Source organism: Triturus cristatus, chromosome 2_2, assembly GCF_964204655.1.
Source record: "Triturus cristatus chromosome 2_2, aTriCri1.1, whole genome shotgun sequence".
Lineage (NCBI taxonomy): Eukaryota > Metazoa > Chordata > Amphibia > Caudata > Salamandridae > Triturus > Triturus cristatus.
In genome coordinates this window covers 1,230,535,754-1,230,551,935 of record NC_140582.1, presented here as the reverse complement: position 1 = coordinate 1,230,551,935, position 16,182 = coordinate 1,230,535,754, and the positions used below count along the sequence as shown (strand labels likewise).

At 50.0% G+C, this 16,182-nt stretch overlaps 1 protein-coding gene across 1 annotated transcript in view; it reads left to right on the top strand.

Moving 5' to 3' along the window:
- Positions 1-2,731: 2,731 nt before the first annotated feature.
- Positions 2,732-16,182, top strand: part of LOC146863461 (matrix metalloproteinase-21-like) — a 607,400-nt gene continuing 593,949 nt past the window's right edge. Inside the window, exon 1 of the mRNA XM_085642889.1 lies at positions 2,732-2,932. The gene's annotated coding sequence lies outside the window, so the exon portion shown is untranslated. The remainder of the gene's footprint in view (positions 2,933-16,182) is intronic.

Below are 16,182 nucleotides of genomic sequence, written 5' to 3'. Positions count from 1 at the left end.
TTCCTTTAATTATTTCGAAGTACACGCAGGTCTCCATGAACAAATTCAGCCCCCACCGCAGTGAAATCAGCCCCCTGCTCGGCAGAATTCCAAAACGCCCGGTAGTCAGTCCGGCCCTGCCCACTCCACTCTAACCCAAACTACTGCACTCCACTCCAATCTACCCCACTCCACTCCAGTCTATTCCACTCTAATCTACCTAACTCCAATCAATCTAATCCAATCAACCTCACCACCCCACTCCAACTTAATCTACTACACTTCACTTAAATCTTCCCTACTCGGCTCCAATCTACCCCAGTCTACCCTACACCACTCAAATTCACTCCAATCTACCCCACTCCAATATATCCCAATCCTACCCACTCCAATCTGCCCAACTCCACACCAATATAACCCACTCCACTCCAATCTACCCCAATTTACCCCACTTCCTTCCAATTTACCGCACTCCACTCCAAACTCCACTGCAATCCATCCAACTCCTCTCCACCCTAATCTACTCCACTGCAATCTACCCCACTCCACCACAATTTTCCCCACTCTAATCCACCAATCTATCCCACACCACCCCACTCTAGTCCAGTCTACCACACTCCACTCAAATCTACCCCACTCCAATCTAACCCACTATATCCCAACCACTCCACTCCACTCCCATCTGCCCCAACTACCTCACTCCAGTCTACTCCATGCCACTCCATTACAATGTACCCCACTCTACCTCACTCTACCTACCCCACTGCAATCTACCCACTACAATCCACCTCACCTCACCCCACTCCAATCCACCCCACTCCAATCCACCCCACTCCAATCTACACCACTCCGATCTACCCCACTCCAATCATCCCTCCTCAATCTATCCCACTCCATTCCAATTTACCCATCTCTAATACACCCTAATATATCCCACTACACTCCGCTCCAATCTATCCCACCCCACTCTTCGCCAATCTGCCCCAGTCCAATCTACTCAAGCTACCCCACTCCAATCCACCATACTCCATTCTATTCTACCCAATTTACCACACTCCACTTCATTCCATATTACCACATGTCACTCAAATCTACCCAACTCCAGTCAAATATAACCCACTCCATACAACTTCACCCATTCCACCCCACACCAATCTACCCTAACCTACTCCACCTCAAAAGTCCATACTCAAATCTACCCCATCCTTTCCGCCCACTCCAATCTATCCCAATCTACTCCACTCCAATCTACACCACCCTAACCCAATCTACCCCACCCCATTCAAATCTATCCCACACCACTCTATCCAACTCCACTCCAACTTACTCCACTCCAAACTACCCCATGTCACTCCAATATGCCCCACTCCAAACTACCCCACTCCTATCTATCTCACTCCAAGTACTCCACTCCAGTCTACCCCACTTAAATCCAGTGGACCCTACCATAATCCAACCAATCCTACTCTAATCTTCCCCACTCAACTCTAATCTACTTCACTCCACTCCAATCTACTCCTCTCCACTACAATCGACCCCAATCCACTGCACTCCACTCTTCCCTAATCTATCCCCACTCCACTCCATTCAACCCCAATATATCCCACTCCAATCTACCCCACTCTACTCCAATCAACCCCACTCCACTCCAATCTACTCCACCCCAATTCAATCGACCCCACTACTCCACTCCAATCTACCCCATCTCCTCCACTTCAATGTGCTTCACTCCAACCTATTCTGCCCCATTCTATCTCAATCTACCCCACTTCAATCTATGACATCTCAATCGACCTCACACCACTCCAATCTACCCCACTCAGCCCTAATCTACCCCACTCCACTCCCATCTACTCCTCTCAACTCCAATCTACCCCAATCCACACCAATTTACCTCACTCCACTCTACACCAGTCTATTCCATTCCAACATTCCATTCTATGCCAATCTGCTCCACTCCAATCTACCACATCACACCCTACTCCACACCACTAACTTTAAGCCATACTGAACAGCTGCAACACTGGCGTGTAACATGGGTAAAACACATTGCCAAAGCCAATAGCTCTCGCACAGGGGAGATATATTGGGCCTCCCAATTTTTTTTTCTTCTATTTTGTTCCTGCACTGTCCCCTTCGTTCTCTGGGAGTCTTAAAGCGTCGGTGCTAAACATTTGTTGATGGGGGTGAGGGGGATTGGAATATTTGAATGTTCCTTTTGTTGTAGTGAACCGGTTAGTTTTATTCCACATCGTGTGAGATTGTGGAGTAAGTACCTTTGATGTTACTGACAATAAAAAAGATGTGAACGTGGAAGCAGTAGAAATGTAAGAATGGAGGTAGTCGCTGTCTCAGAGCACCTGCTTACTTCTGAGAAGGGTCGTATTCTCCAAATGAAAGGATGCACTGGCTCCTGCTAAGAAGTACCGGCACTGTCCTGGAATGAAAGGGGTGCGGCAGGTGCTCGGTGCCGACAGTCCTTGCCCATTTAAGCCCTAGTGATGGAAGGACGATTTAATGATCTCTGGGGCACCTTTCCCCCATTTCCCCGGCTGTTGCACTCCCTGGCCGTCCATCGTTTTCCTCCCACTCTATGGTTACTCCCCTGTACCTGCCATGTGTGTTTTCCCAATCTCTGCCGGGTGGGTGAGCTGGGGGCCGAGCCCTGAAGGGTTAATGGCCTCCTACATCACTGGCTGTGGACGGACTCCCGCCCCTTGGAATGAAGCCTCTGGAGTGAAAAAGTGTCCGCGGGGCAGGAGCTGCTCAGAACCGTCCAACGCGCAGTGACGATCCGCTGCAAGTAACCCCAAGAGGGGCTGAGAGCCGAGCCGGGCCCTTCGCGGGTCCACCGCACTTCCTCCCCAGAGAAGCGAAGGGGGTCGCAGACCCTACTCCACAGCCCTGACAAAGCTCCTCTCTCACAGATCTGCGCAGACCGAGGCACAGACAGGTGAGACCGTACAACGCCTACTCTGCCTTATGTAGCTCGCACCGTGTGGCCAATCGTCTCCCATCCAACTAATGAGTGAAGGTACCCAACGAGCTGCCCAAGATCACGCAGTGCTGTAAACTGGGGAAGGTTAGAACTGCACCCATAGCGTCAGACCTCTTCGAACCACTAGCTCACGTCTGTATCGAGCACATTTGAAGGTTCACAGTCCATGTACTGTTTTAATGGTTCTTTTACTTGTTTGTTTGGCTGTTTTTGTTGTAATAATGTTTTATGTGTCTCGTTGGTCGAGAGGTATTTGTTTGTTAATTGATTGTCGGTCTCCCCACCTCTCTCTATCTCTCTTGGGCTCTCCTGCTACTGAGGAGTGTGGGTGCTCCGAGTGAAAGTATTGCATCTCTGCTAACAAGTGCAGGCCCGCGCTCCCCTTTCTTTTCAAATGAAACCAGTGCGGGCACGGAGTACCTGTGAGCCCCGGCCCACTTACAGCAGCGCCCACATGCTATCCCAGAACCCTGCTGGTGCACGCTATGCTCTGGAGCCGCCCGATAGTTTGAGTGTGTCCGACAGGTAGGGCTGTATGGGCGGGCCGGGCAGACTTGTAGACAGCCCCTGCTTCCGTTGGCAGCCACTGGAGAGTGGTCAGCATGGGGGTAATGCGGTCTTTTCTTTCGGGCCCTCAGACGAGCCGCGCTGCAGAGTGTAGAATCATTTGTAAGGGTGAGATGGGTTTGAAGGGGGGTTTGAAGGGGGTGAGATGGGCTTGAAGGGGGTGAGATGGGCTTGAAGGGGGTGAGATGGGCTTGAAGGGGGTGAGATGGGCTTGAATGGGGTGAGATGGGTGAAGGGGGTGAGATGGGTTTGAAGGGGGTGAGATGGGCTTGAAGGGGGTGAGATGGGTGAAGGGGGTGAGATGGGTTTGAAGGGTGTGAGATTGGTTTGAAGGGGTGGGATGGGTTTGAAGGGGGTGAGATGGGCTTGAAGGGGGTAAGATGGGGGAAGGGGGTGAGATGGGTGAAGGGGGTGAGATGGGTTTGAAGGGGGTGAGATGGGTTTGAAAGGGGTGAAATGGGTTTGAAGGGGGTGAGATGAGTTTGAAGGGGGTGAGATGTGCTTGAAGGGGGTGAGATAGGTTTGAAGGGGGTGAGATGGGTTTGAAGGGGGTGCGATGGGTTTGGGGTGAGATGGGTTTGAGGGGGGTGAGATGGGTTTGAAGGGGGGTTTGAAGGGGGTGAGATGGGCTTGAAGGGGGTGAGATGGGTTTGAAGGGGGTGAGATGGGCTTGAAGGGGGTGAGATGGGCTTGAATGGGGTGAGATGGGTGAAGGGGGTGAGATGGGTTTGAAGGGGGTGAGATGGGCTTGAAGGGGGTGAGATGGGTGAAGGGGGTGAGATGGGTTTGAAGGGTGTGAGATTGGTTTGAAGGGGTGGGATGGGTTTGAAGGGGGTGAGATGGGCTTGAAGGGGGTAAGATGGGGGAAGGGGGTGAGATGGGTGAAGGGGGTGAGATGGGTTTGAAGGGGGTGAGATGGGTTTGAAAGGGGTGAAATGGGTTTGAAGGGGGTGAGATGGGTTTGAAGGGGGTGAGATGTGCTTGAAGGGGGTGAGATAGGTTTGAAGGGGTTGAGATGTGCTTGAAGGGGGTGAGATAGGTTTGAAGGGGGTGAGATGGGTTTGAAAGGGGTGCGATGGGTTTGGGGTGAGATGGGTTTGAGGGGGGTGAGATGGGTTTGAAGGGGGGAGATGGGCTTGAAGGGGGTGAGATGAGTTTGAAGGGGGTGAGATGGGAGGGGGTGAGATGAGTTTGAAGGGGGTGAGATGAGTTTGAAGGGGGTGAGATGGGTTTGAAGAGGGTGAGATGGGTTTGAAGGGGGTGAGATGGGTTTGAAGGGGGTGAGATGGGTTTGAAGGGGGTGAGATGGGCTTGAAGGGGGTGAGATGGGTTTGAAGGGGGTGAGATGAGCTTGAAGGGGGTGAGCTGGGTTTGGGGTGAGATGGGCTTGAAGGGGGTGAGATGGGTTCGGGGTGAGATGGGTGTGAAGGGGTGAGATGGGTTTGAAGGGGGTGAGATGGGCTTGAAGGGGGTGAGATGGGCTTGAAGGGGTGAGATGGGTTTGGGGTGAGATGGGTTTGGGGTGAGATGGGCTTGAAGGGGGTGAGATGGGTTTGAAGGGGGTGAGATGGGTTTGAAGGGGGTGAGGTGGGTTTGAAGGGGGTGAGATGGGTTTGAATTTGAAGGGGGTGAGATGGGCTTGAAGGGGGTGAGATGGTTTGAAGGGGGTGGGATGGGCTTGGAGGGGGTGAGATGGGTTTGAAGGGGGTGAGATGGGTTTGAAGGGAGTGAGATGGGCTTGAAGGGGGTGATATGGGTTTGGGGTGAGATGGGGTTGAAGGGGTGAGATGGGCTTGAAGGGGGTGAGATGGGTTTGGGGTGAGATGGATTTGAAGGGGGTGAGATGGGTTTGAAGGGGGTCAGATGGGCTTGAAGGGGGTGAGATGGGATTGGGGTGGGATGGGTTTGAAGGGGGTGAGATGGGTTTGAAGGCGGTGAGATGGGTGAAGGGGGTGAGATGGGTTTGAAGGGGGTGAGATGGGCTTGAAGGGGGTGAGATGGGCTTGAAGGGGGTGAGATGGGCTTGAAGGGGGTGAGATGGGTTTGGGGTGAGATGGGCTTGAAGGGGGTGAGATGGGTTTGGGGTGAGATGGGTTTGAAGGGGGTGAGATGGGTTTGAAGGGGGTGAGATGGGCTTGAAGGGAGGAGATGGGTGAAGGGGGTGAGATAGGTTTGAAGGCGGTGAGATGGGCTTGAAGGGGGTGAGATGGGTTTGAAGGGGGTGAGATGGGTTTGAAGGGGGTGAGATGGGCTTGAAGGGTTGAGATGGGTTTGGGGTGAGATGGGCTTGAAGGGGGTGAGATGGGTTTGGGGTGAGATGGGCTTGAAGGGGGTGAGATGGGCTTGAAGGGGGTGAGATGGGTTTGAAGGGGGTGAGATGGGTTTGAAGGGGGTGAGATGGGCTTGAAGGGCTGAGATGGGTTTGGGGTGAGATGGGCTTGAAGGGGGTGTGATGGGTTTGGGGGTGAGATGGGTTTGAAGGGGGTGAGATGGGTTTGAAGGGGTGAGATGGTCTTGGAGGGGGTGAGATGGGTTTGAAGGGGGTGAGATGGGCTTGAAGGGGGTGAGATGGGTGAAGGGGGTGAGATTGGTTTGAGGGGGGTGAGATGGGCTTTGGGGAGACCGGTCAGAAGAGAGTTACAATCCTCTCTACACCTGCTGTAAGCGCCGAGCTGTTTCACACCCACACACATCGGCAGCTCCCGGGGGTCCTCGAGATGATGCCCACGGTGAATACAATGTATGAACCGCACGAAGAGCGGCCGCAGAGCTGGCGCAAGGACGGAGCCGTGTGAAGCAAGATGGCGAGAAGTAAAACACGTGAATAACACCTGCTGAGCTCTCCCTATGAACCGAGCCTGCTACCCCGAGGTCACACGGACCGCTGCCGGAGGCGCCGTGAGATGCTGTGAGGGTTCCAATCTGTGGCCACAAGTTTACACGGCTCTAGGTCTGTGATAGAGGCACTCGTCTGAGACGGGAGAGTTATCCAACAGAGGCATCGATCTCAGGGGCCTGAAAGTTACATGGTGATCTCTACAGCAAGTTCAATAACCTGCTCAGCTAGCATTCTGCAGCCCCCACGTGAGACACTGAGGCTAGAGCCAGATCTCTCCAACAGGTTCTTCAACAGACTGAGCTGACTTACTGGATCGTAACCTTTGAGCTGATGATCTTACCCAGAGCTACAAGTATGCTACCCTTCTGAACCAACTTGCTGGGATCTGAACCCATGGCCTGAAGCCGACACGCAGTTAATGGCAACAGGAACTCTAACCTGCTCGGCTGCCTTTCTTAGACTCCGTCTCAATCAGGGCAGTGCGGACTCTTCTTTCCTGACACGTGCTAGCCCTTCGTCCAACATTTGAGCAGGGGGTTAACACTTGCGATTAGCGCTGGGAGAAACAAAGGCTGCATGGCGCTATTTCCAACCCCCCGTCCCTGCTTTAAAAGTGATAGGTCTTACAATACAGGAGACGGCGGAAGGTGACGCAAGTGAATCCATTGACACGGTAGAAGATACGGTTTATGGGTGATAAGACCAGCCTGTAGAAGGTGTTGTATGTGTTGTCCCCATGGCTGTAGAATGTGTTGCATGTGTTGCTCGTATGCCTGTATATGATGCTGTGGGTGAGCTTTCCATGCCTGTATATGATGCTATGGGTGTTCTTTCCATGCTTGTAGAAGGTGCTGTATGTGTTGTCCCTATGCCTGTAGAAGGTCCTGTGGGTGTTGTCCCCATGCCCGCAGAGCATGCAGTGGGTGTTGCCCCCATGCCTATAGAAGGTGCTGTATGTGTTGCCCCCATGCCCGTAGAAGGTGTTGTATGTGTTGTCCGTATTCCTATAGAAGATGCTGTGGGTGTTCTTCCTATGCCTGTAGACGGTGCTGTGAGTGTTGTCCCCATGCCTGCAGTGGATGCTGTGGGTATTGTTCCCATGCCTGCAGAGCATGCGATGGGTACTGTCCCCATTGCTGTAGAAGGTGCTGTATGTATTGTCCCCATGCCTGTAGAAGGTGATGTATGTGTTGTCCCTATGCCTGTACAAGGTGTTGTGTGTTGTCCGTATGCCTGTAGAAGATGCTGTGGGTGTTGTCCCCATGCCTGCAGAGGATGCTGTGGGTTTCACCCTCATGTCTGTGGAAGGTGCTGTGGGTGTTCCCCCATGCCAGTAGAAGGTGCTGTGGGTGTTGACCTCATGCCTGTAGAAGATGCTGTAAGTGCTGTCCCAATGCCTGTAGAATGTGTTGTGTGTTGTCCGTATGCCTGAAGAAGGTTCTGTGGGTGTTCTTCCCATGCCTGTAGAATATGCTGTGGGTGTAGTCCCCATGCCTGCAGAGGATGCTGTGGGTGTTTTCCCCATGCCTGTTGAAGATGCTGTGGATGTTGTCCCCATGCCTGCAGAAGATGCTGTGGGTGTTGTCCCCATGCCTGCAGAAGATGCTGTGGATGTTGTCCCCATGCCTGCAGAAGATGTTGTGGGTGTTGTCCCCATGCCTGTAGAAGATGCTGTGGATGTTGTCCCCATGCCTGGAGAAGATGCTGTGGGTGTTGTCCCCATGCCTGCAGAAGATGCTGTGGGTGTTGTCCCCATGCCTGCAGAGGATGCTGAGGGTGTAGTCCCCATGCTTGCAGAGCATGCTGTGGGCGTTCTTCCCATGCCTGTAGAAGATGTTGTGAGTGTTGTTCCATATGCCTGTAGATGCTGTAGGTATTGCCCCAATGCATGCAGAGGATGCTGTGGGTATTGCCCCATGCTTGCAGAGCATGCTGTGGGCGTTGTCCCCATGCCTGTAGAAGGTGTTGTGTATGTTGTCCCTATGCATGCAGAGGATGCTGTGGGTATTGCCCCTGTGCCTGCAGAGAATGCTGTTGGTATTGTCCCCATGCCTGCAAAGCATGCTGTGGATGTTGTCCCCATGCCTGCAAAAGGTGAGGCTGATTTCTCCTTCTGCCTATAGAAGGTGCTGTGGGTGTTGTTCCCATGACTCTTGAAGGTGCTGTGGGTGTTGTTCCCATGCCTGAAGAAGGTGCTGATGCTTTTGTCCCCATGCTCGTAGAAGGTGCTGTGGGTGTTGTCCCCATGCCTGTAGAATATGCTTTGGGTATAGCCCTTATCCCTGTAGAAGGTGCTGTGAGTATTGTCCCCTTACCTGTAGAAGGTGCAGTGGGTGTTGTCACTATGCCTGTAAAAGATGCTGTGGGTGTTCTCCACATATCTGTAGAAGATGCTGTCAATGTTGTCCCTATACCCGTAGAAGATGGTGTTGGTTTGTCCCCATGCCGGTAGAAAGTGCTGTGGGTTTTGTCACCATTCATATAGAGGGTGCTGTGGGTGTTGTACAAATACCTTTAGAAGATTCTGTGGGTGTTGTCCTCTTGCCTGCAGAAGGTGAGGCAGATTTTTCCCTATGCCAGTAGAAGGTGCTGTGGGTGTTGTCCCCATGCCTCTTGAAGGTGCTGTGGGTGTGGTCCCCATGCCCATAGAAGGTGCCGTGGGTGTTGTCCCTATGCCTGTAGAAAAACCTGTGGGTCTTGTCTGTCCTTATGCCTGTAGAAGGTGAGACAGGGTTTGTCCTTATGCCTGTAGAAGGTGCTGTGGGTAGTGTCCCCATGCCCGTAGAAGATGCTGTGGGTATTGTCCCCATGCCTGTGGAAGGTGCTGTGGGTACTGTCCCCATGCCTGAAGAAGCTGCTGTGGGTGTTGTCCCCATGCCTGTAGAAGGTGCTGCGGGTGTTGTTCCCTTGCCCAAAGAAGGTGCTGTGGGTGCTGTCCCCATTCCCGTAGAAGGTGCCATGGGTGTTGTCCCTATGCCTGTTGAAGAAGCTGTGGGTGTTGTCCTTATGCCTGTAGATGGTGAGGCGGGTTTTGTCCTTTTGCCTGTAGACAGTGCTGCGGGTGTTGCGCCCATGCCTGTAGTAGATGCTGTGGGTATTGTCCCCATGCCTGTAGAAGATGCTGTGGCTGTTGTTCCAATGCCTGTAGAAGATGCTGTGGGATTTGTCCTTATACCTGTAGAAGGTGCTGTGGGTGGTGTCCCCATGCCTGTAGAAGGTGCTGTAGGGTTGTCCTTATGCCTGTAGACGATACTGTTGGTGTTGTTCCTATGCCTTTAGAAGATGCTGTGAGTGTTGTCCCTATGCACATAGAAGGTGTTGTGGGTGTCGTTCTTATGTGTGTAGAAGACGCTGTCAGTTTTGTCCCCATGTCTGTAGAAGATGCAGTGGATATTGTCCTATGACTCCAGAAGATGATGTGGATGTTGTCCCTATGCCAGTAGAAGGTGCTGTGGGTGTTGTCCCCATGCCTGTAGAAGATGCTGTGGGGGTTGTCCCTATGCCTGTAGAAGATGCTGTGGCTGCTGTCCACATGCCTGTAGAAGATGCTGTGGGTGTTGCCCCTATGTTTGTAGATGCGTTGGGTGTTGTCCCCATGTCTTTGGAAGATGCTGTGGGTTTTGTCCCCATGCCTATAGAAGATGCTGAGAGTGTTGTCCCTATGCATATAGAAGGTGTTGTGGGTGTTGTTGTTATGTGTGTAGAAGACGCTGTGGGTGTTGTCCCCATGCCTGTAGAAGATGCTGCTTGGATTTGTCCCCATGCTTGTAGAAGATGCTGTGAGTGTTGTCCCTCTGCCAGTAGAAGGTGCTGTGGGTGTTGTCCTAATATCTGTGGAAGGTGCTGTGCGTTTCCCCCATGCAAGTAGAAGGTGCTGTGAGTGTGGTGCCCATGCCTGTAGAAGATGCTGTGGGTGTTATCCCTATGCCTGTAGAAGATGCTGTGGGTGTTGTCCCCATGCCTGAAAAAGATGCTGTGGGTGTTGTCCCTATGCCTGTAGATGCTGTGGGTCTTGTCTCCATGCCTGTAGAAGATGCTGTGGGTTTTGTCCCTATATTTGTAGATGCTGTTGGTGTTGTCCCCATGCCTGCAGAGGATGCTGTGGGTGTTGTCCTCATGTCTGTGGAAGTTGCTGTGCGTGTTTCCCCATGCCAGTAGAAGGTGCTGTGGGCGTGGTACCCATGCCTGTAGAAGATGCTGTGGGTGTTTATTTATTTATAACATTTATTATGCACTCTATCACCGAACAGGCATCCTGGCGCTGAACCAACAGTGTAAACCATCAAACTAGTGTTCCGGGAGACGCAAGTGACCAGTTACAAACTAGGAAAGAGCCAAGTTTTTAATCTCTTCCTGAAAGGGAGGAGGTCCTCCATTTGTCTCCGCTCCAGAGGGAGCTTGTTCCACAGTTGTGCTGCTGCGGTGCAAAAAGCCCTAACACCTAATTTTATTTTTTTATACCTAGGCACCTTTACCAACCTTGCTGTAGAGGAGCGAAGGCTCCGCACTGGAATTTACCACGCAAATTTCCTTCTCAGTAGAGTCGGCCCAAGTCCATGCAGGGCTTTAAAAACTATACACAAAGATTTGAACTGGACTCTCTGACATATCGGGAGCCAGTGCAGTTCGGCCAAAGCCAAAACGGTAGAAGACCGCCTTGATTCCCCCAGGGCGAGTTTCGCCACTATTGCCTGAATCCTCTGAAGCCTATCCAGTAAATATCTTGGGGACTCAAGCAATAAAGCGTTACAATAGTCCAATCTGATTACGATAACGCATTGCACAATCAGTGCTCGTGCATGCATTGGCAGTAGCGGGAGAATTTTACGCAGGGCTCTAATAATGGCAAAACAACTCCCCACCGTTTTATTTACCTGCGATTCGAGAGTCTGCTTACTGTTGAACATAACACCAAGGTTGCGGACCTTCTCAACCGGCAACACTGGACTCGCTGATGCTAATGGCCAGAAGTTCGGGGGAAGCCCTGTGGGGTTCTTCCCCACTGGGCAATAGAGAATCTCCATTTTCTCAGAGTTAAACTGAAGCGAATTCTCCTTCAGCCATTGAGCAGTATCTCGAAGACACTCATGAAACACTTCCAGCGTTGTAGCCTGTTCTCCCTCAAAGGAGAGAATCAGTTGAGTATCATCCGCATAATTTAGAATGTTAATATTGTGTGACCTTATAACATTAATTAGAGGTTTCATATAAACATTGAAGAGAATAGGGCTAAGTGCAGAACCCTGCGGAACGCCATACAAAACGTCAGTAAAATCTGACTGATAAGGGGGGAGCGAGACTGCCTGTTTCCTATTGAAAAGAAAGGATTGAAACCAGCTCAAAGCCGTGCCTGCTATTCCCACCTCTTTATCCCTATGCCTGTAGAAGATGCTGTGGGTGTTGTCCCCATGCCTGAAAAAGAGGCTGTGGGTGTTGTCCCTATGCCTGTAGAAGATACTGTGGGTTTTGTCCCTATGTTTGTAGATGCCGTTGGTGTTGTCCCCATGCCTTTAGAAGATGCTGTGGGTGTTGTCCCAATGCCTGTAGAAGATGCAATGGGTGTTGCCACATGACTGTAGAAGTTGCTGTTGATGTTGTCCCTAGCCTGTAGAAGGTGCTGTGGGTGGTGTCCCCATGCCTGTAGAAGTTGCTGTTGGTGTTGTCCTTATGCCTGTAGACGATACTGTTGGTGTTTTTCCTATGCTTTTAGAACATGCTGTGAGTGTTGTCCCTATGCATATAGAAGGTGTTGTGGGTGTCGTTCTTATGTGTGTAGAAGACGCTGTCAGTTTTGTCCCCATGTCTGTAGAAGATGCCATGGATATTGTCCTATGAGTGCAGAAGATGATGTGGATGTTGTCCCTATGCCAATAGAAGGTGCTGTGGGTGTTGTCCCCATGCCTGTAGAAAATGCTGTGGGTGTTGTCCCTATTCCTGTAGAAGATGCTGTGGCTGCTGTCCACATGCCTGTAGAAGATGCTGTGGGTGTTGTCCCTATGTTTGTAGATGCGTTGGGTGTTGTCCCCATGCCTTTGGAAGATGCTGTGGGTTTTGTCCCCATGCCTGTAGAAGATGCTGAGAGTGTTGTCCCTATGCATATAGAAGGTGTTGTGGGTGTTGCCACATGACTTTAGAAGATGCTGTTGATGTTGTCCCTATGCCTGTAGCAGATGCTGTGGGTAGATGCCCCATGCCTGTAGAATGTGCTGTAGGTGTTGTTCTTATTTGTGTAGAAGGTGCTGTGGGTGTTGTCCCCATGCCTGTAGAAGATGCTGTGGGCCCTTATAGCTGTAGAAGGTGCTGTGGGTGTTGTCCCCATGCCTCTAAGAGATGCTGTTGGTGTTGTCTCCATGCCTGTAAAACGTGCTGTGGGTGTTGTCCTTAGGCGTGCAGAAGACGTTGTGAGTTTCTTTCCCATGCTAATCCTCTTTGGGTTCCAGAGTGGCCTGCTACTCTCCGAAAGGTGCTACAACACCTCATCAGGGGAGCAAGCGCTATATAAATGCAAACCCTTCCTTCCTCCATCCCACCACTATCCTTTTCAATCCAAATAACAGACTAACATGTCCACCGCTCAAAATAATTTCATATTTCCCTAGACTAATTTACCACTAATCTTTTTCTGGTTCCAGAGTAGCATGTTACTTGCAGAAAAATGCTCCAACACCTCATCAGGAGTGGCAAGCACTATATAAATGTAAACCTTTTCCTCTTCTATCCCTCCATTATCCTTCTCAATTCAAATAACAGACTAACATATCCACCGCTTAAATTAATCTCATATTTCACTATACTAAATTCACCACTAATCCTTTTTAGGTTCAGTAGTGTGCTACTCGCCGAAAAAGCACTTCGACACCTCATCAGGGTTAATAAGCGCTGTATAAATGAACTTACAATACATATAAAGCTGTTGCTCATTTATTCAAGATATTTCATGCCACCGTAAACAAGCCATATTTCTTTACTATACTGATACCACCTCATTCATGGCTTATGTTCAGTTACACATGCCGAAACACCCTTCCATTTTAAGTGGATTCATTTATACTTTTCCACTCTTTAAGTGTCCTGATAATGTGCGGTCTAATTACTCTGCAACCTTCCTATAGATCATTCATTTGAGACGATGATTCCCAAAAATATTTCTATACCTCGATGCGTGATCACAGTAATGGTTTTCCATTTTACAATCCTGTATGTGGGAGTGGTGTCTCGTTCCAGGACCAGGTTCTCTTTATGCTATTTTTTTTATTTCAAATGTAGTCCTGAGACATCGGCCTACAAGTCTTCCTTAATTATTGTGCGCAAATTATCGCATGTCGAACACTACAGCATCACCATGAGCTCTTTTATACCATGTACTTTAAGTATTCCAAGATCAGGGGTCCTTAAGAGTATTTCTTTTATTTCAATTGTAGTCCTGAGGCATCGGCTCACAAGTTTTGTAATTCTACACCTTAAAATATTATGCATGCAATCATCGAATGTCCAATAATACCATACCCTTTTTTGAAAATCAATGTTGGAAACTGGGTTACTGTCTGAGCGTGTGAAACTCTACTAAAGCAGCAGCCACAATTTCTGGCAGAGTGAAGTCACAAGTGTCCTGCCCTCACGGTTGCTGGCATGATAACGACACGGGACAAGGGAGCTATTTCAGAATTGTCTTTTTCTCTTTATTAACAAACTTGTAACTGCTCTTGTATCACATGTGTATCCACTTTCGGCGAGCGGCCACGCCTATGCTGAGCCTCCGCGGAGCGGGATGACAATTCCTGCAGGGTCCTAATGACCCGACAGTACATCTCCCCCAGGCTTAACAGAATAGCAACATGGAGAAAAAAAATTACATCTCTCAGTTAGTCTTCTAGGAGTATGTACATGCTGACTGGACCACAGCTGGACTAGAGTTGTCTTCATACGGCCTCTCGGGGAGCACCCGGGTGTCAGGAGTTGCAGAAGACAGGAATGAGACTCATCAGTCAGGGTTAATTGGGTCTGAAGAATGAGGAATTCGTTTGAAGTGGGACACAGCTCTGGGGATGGATTTCCCAGTTAGAGAATCAGTGATCATATGTCCTTTTCTCTACATGACTTGCTGAGGGTCTTTGGCAAATGGGGTTTAAGATTTTGTTCTTTGTTTTTGTCTGACGAGACCCAGTGCCCTTTAACAATGGCACTCTTTCGAGCTTGTCGCTGCATGGTCTACATATACTTCAATTTTCTCTTTCCTGCATGAGTCATTAGCTTAAAGCTTCCGAGTATCCATTAGCCTCCAAGCAGTCCACTGAGGAAGACTGACCCGGATTACCCTGTCAAACATGACAGTGGCTGAGCTCTCGGCCGGTGTGGAATGAGGCTTCGAACGATAGGCATTCACAACTTGCCACAGTGCCTGACTCAACTGGATCTTCTGGGCAGATGGTCTCTGAATGGTTTCTCCAGCGTGCCCATAAACCGTTCAGCAACACCACTGGCTTGGGGCCAGAAGTGTTACACCCATTTGAGTTAGGAATTTTGGGAATTCTTTGCTTGTGAATGGAGGTCCATTGTCTGACTTGATTGTTTGAGGAATGCCCCACATAGCAAAGATGTCATCCAATATCGTGATGACCTTTTCATGACTGGCAGAGAAGATGGGCTCAACTAGTGTAAAACAAGAATATTCCTCGACCAGGACCAACAGGTATTGCCCATTAGTTAGTGGTAAAAAAATAAAAAAACAAAAATAGATGGCAACCTCATAAGGGCGAGCGCCACAGTAATACAAGTGGAGTTGCCTGACAAAGCAATACAAATGAGAGAAATGGAATGTGCAGTGAATCAACGTACCACAGGTTTGATGGTGCCTTGAAGCCAATGCAGTTGTGGCAGCACGCGGGGAGCTAGTGAACATGTGCTCACTCACGACATGCGTACTCGCACACTTAACAGCTTCAGTCCAGCTGTTCGACAGCTCTGAGCGCCACAGGGTGGAAAATTCAGGCGTTCGAATCAGGCCCACATCAGGCCAGCAGGTCAGCCGTGTTCGGTAGGGCAGAGAGGACAGAAGGCTGGATCAGGCCGGCTACAGATGAGGACGCCAATGTAGGCATGGCCATCTTCGTTGCCAGATGTTGTGTGCTTGCAGTCGCTGGCGCGATAAGGACTCAGGACATGGGAGCTATTTCTGGACCATCTTTTTATTCACTAACTGATCCTCGTATCACACTTGTATCAGCTTACGGCAGGTGGCCACACCTATGCGGTGCCTCCGCGGAGCTGGATGACAATTCCTGCAGGGTCATAATGCCCCACCAGATCATCAAGAAAACCCCAAAATAGCCTGTATTAACCCTCTGGTAGCTTGACACAAATGCAGTCAGGCTTAATTTAGAGGCAATATTTAAAGTATTTATACAGCACTTCAAACAGTAATAAAATGAAAACACAACACTAGAAAAATTCCACTCATTTTAGAAAAATAGAGTAAAATTTAATAAATTATTTGACACCAAAAAGACAAAATCCAATCAGTAGAACTGGAGATAGGCAATTTTAACAATTTCAGGCAAGTATAGTGCCTAAAAGCACTAAGCGCCATTAGTGTTTATCTGTTCATGTGAGAACAGGTGAAAGTCACAAGTTCAGGCCGACCTTGATGGAGTGCGGGCCGCATCCAGGGTCCAGGTTAGTCCCGCTGAAAGAGTTACCTTCAAAGTCTAGCACGAAGAGTTCCGTTTTGCAGTGGAAAGGGCCACATGGTGTAGGGAGAGCATTCCGGATGGTCATTGATGTGGCACGAAGAGCAGGCCGG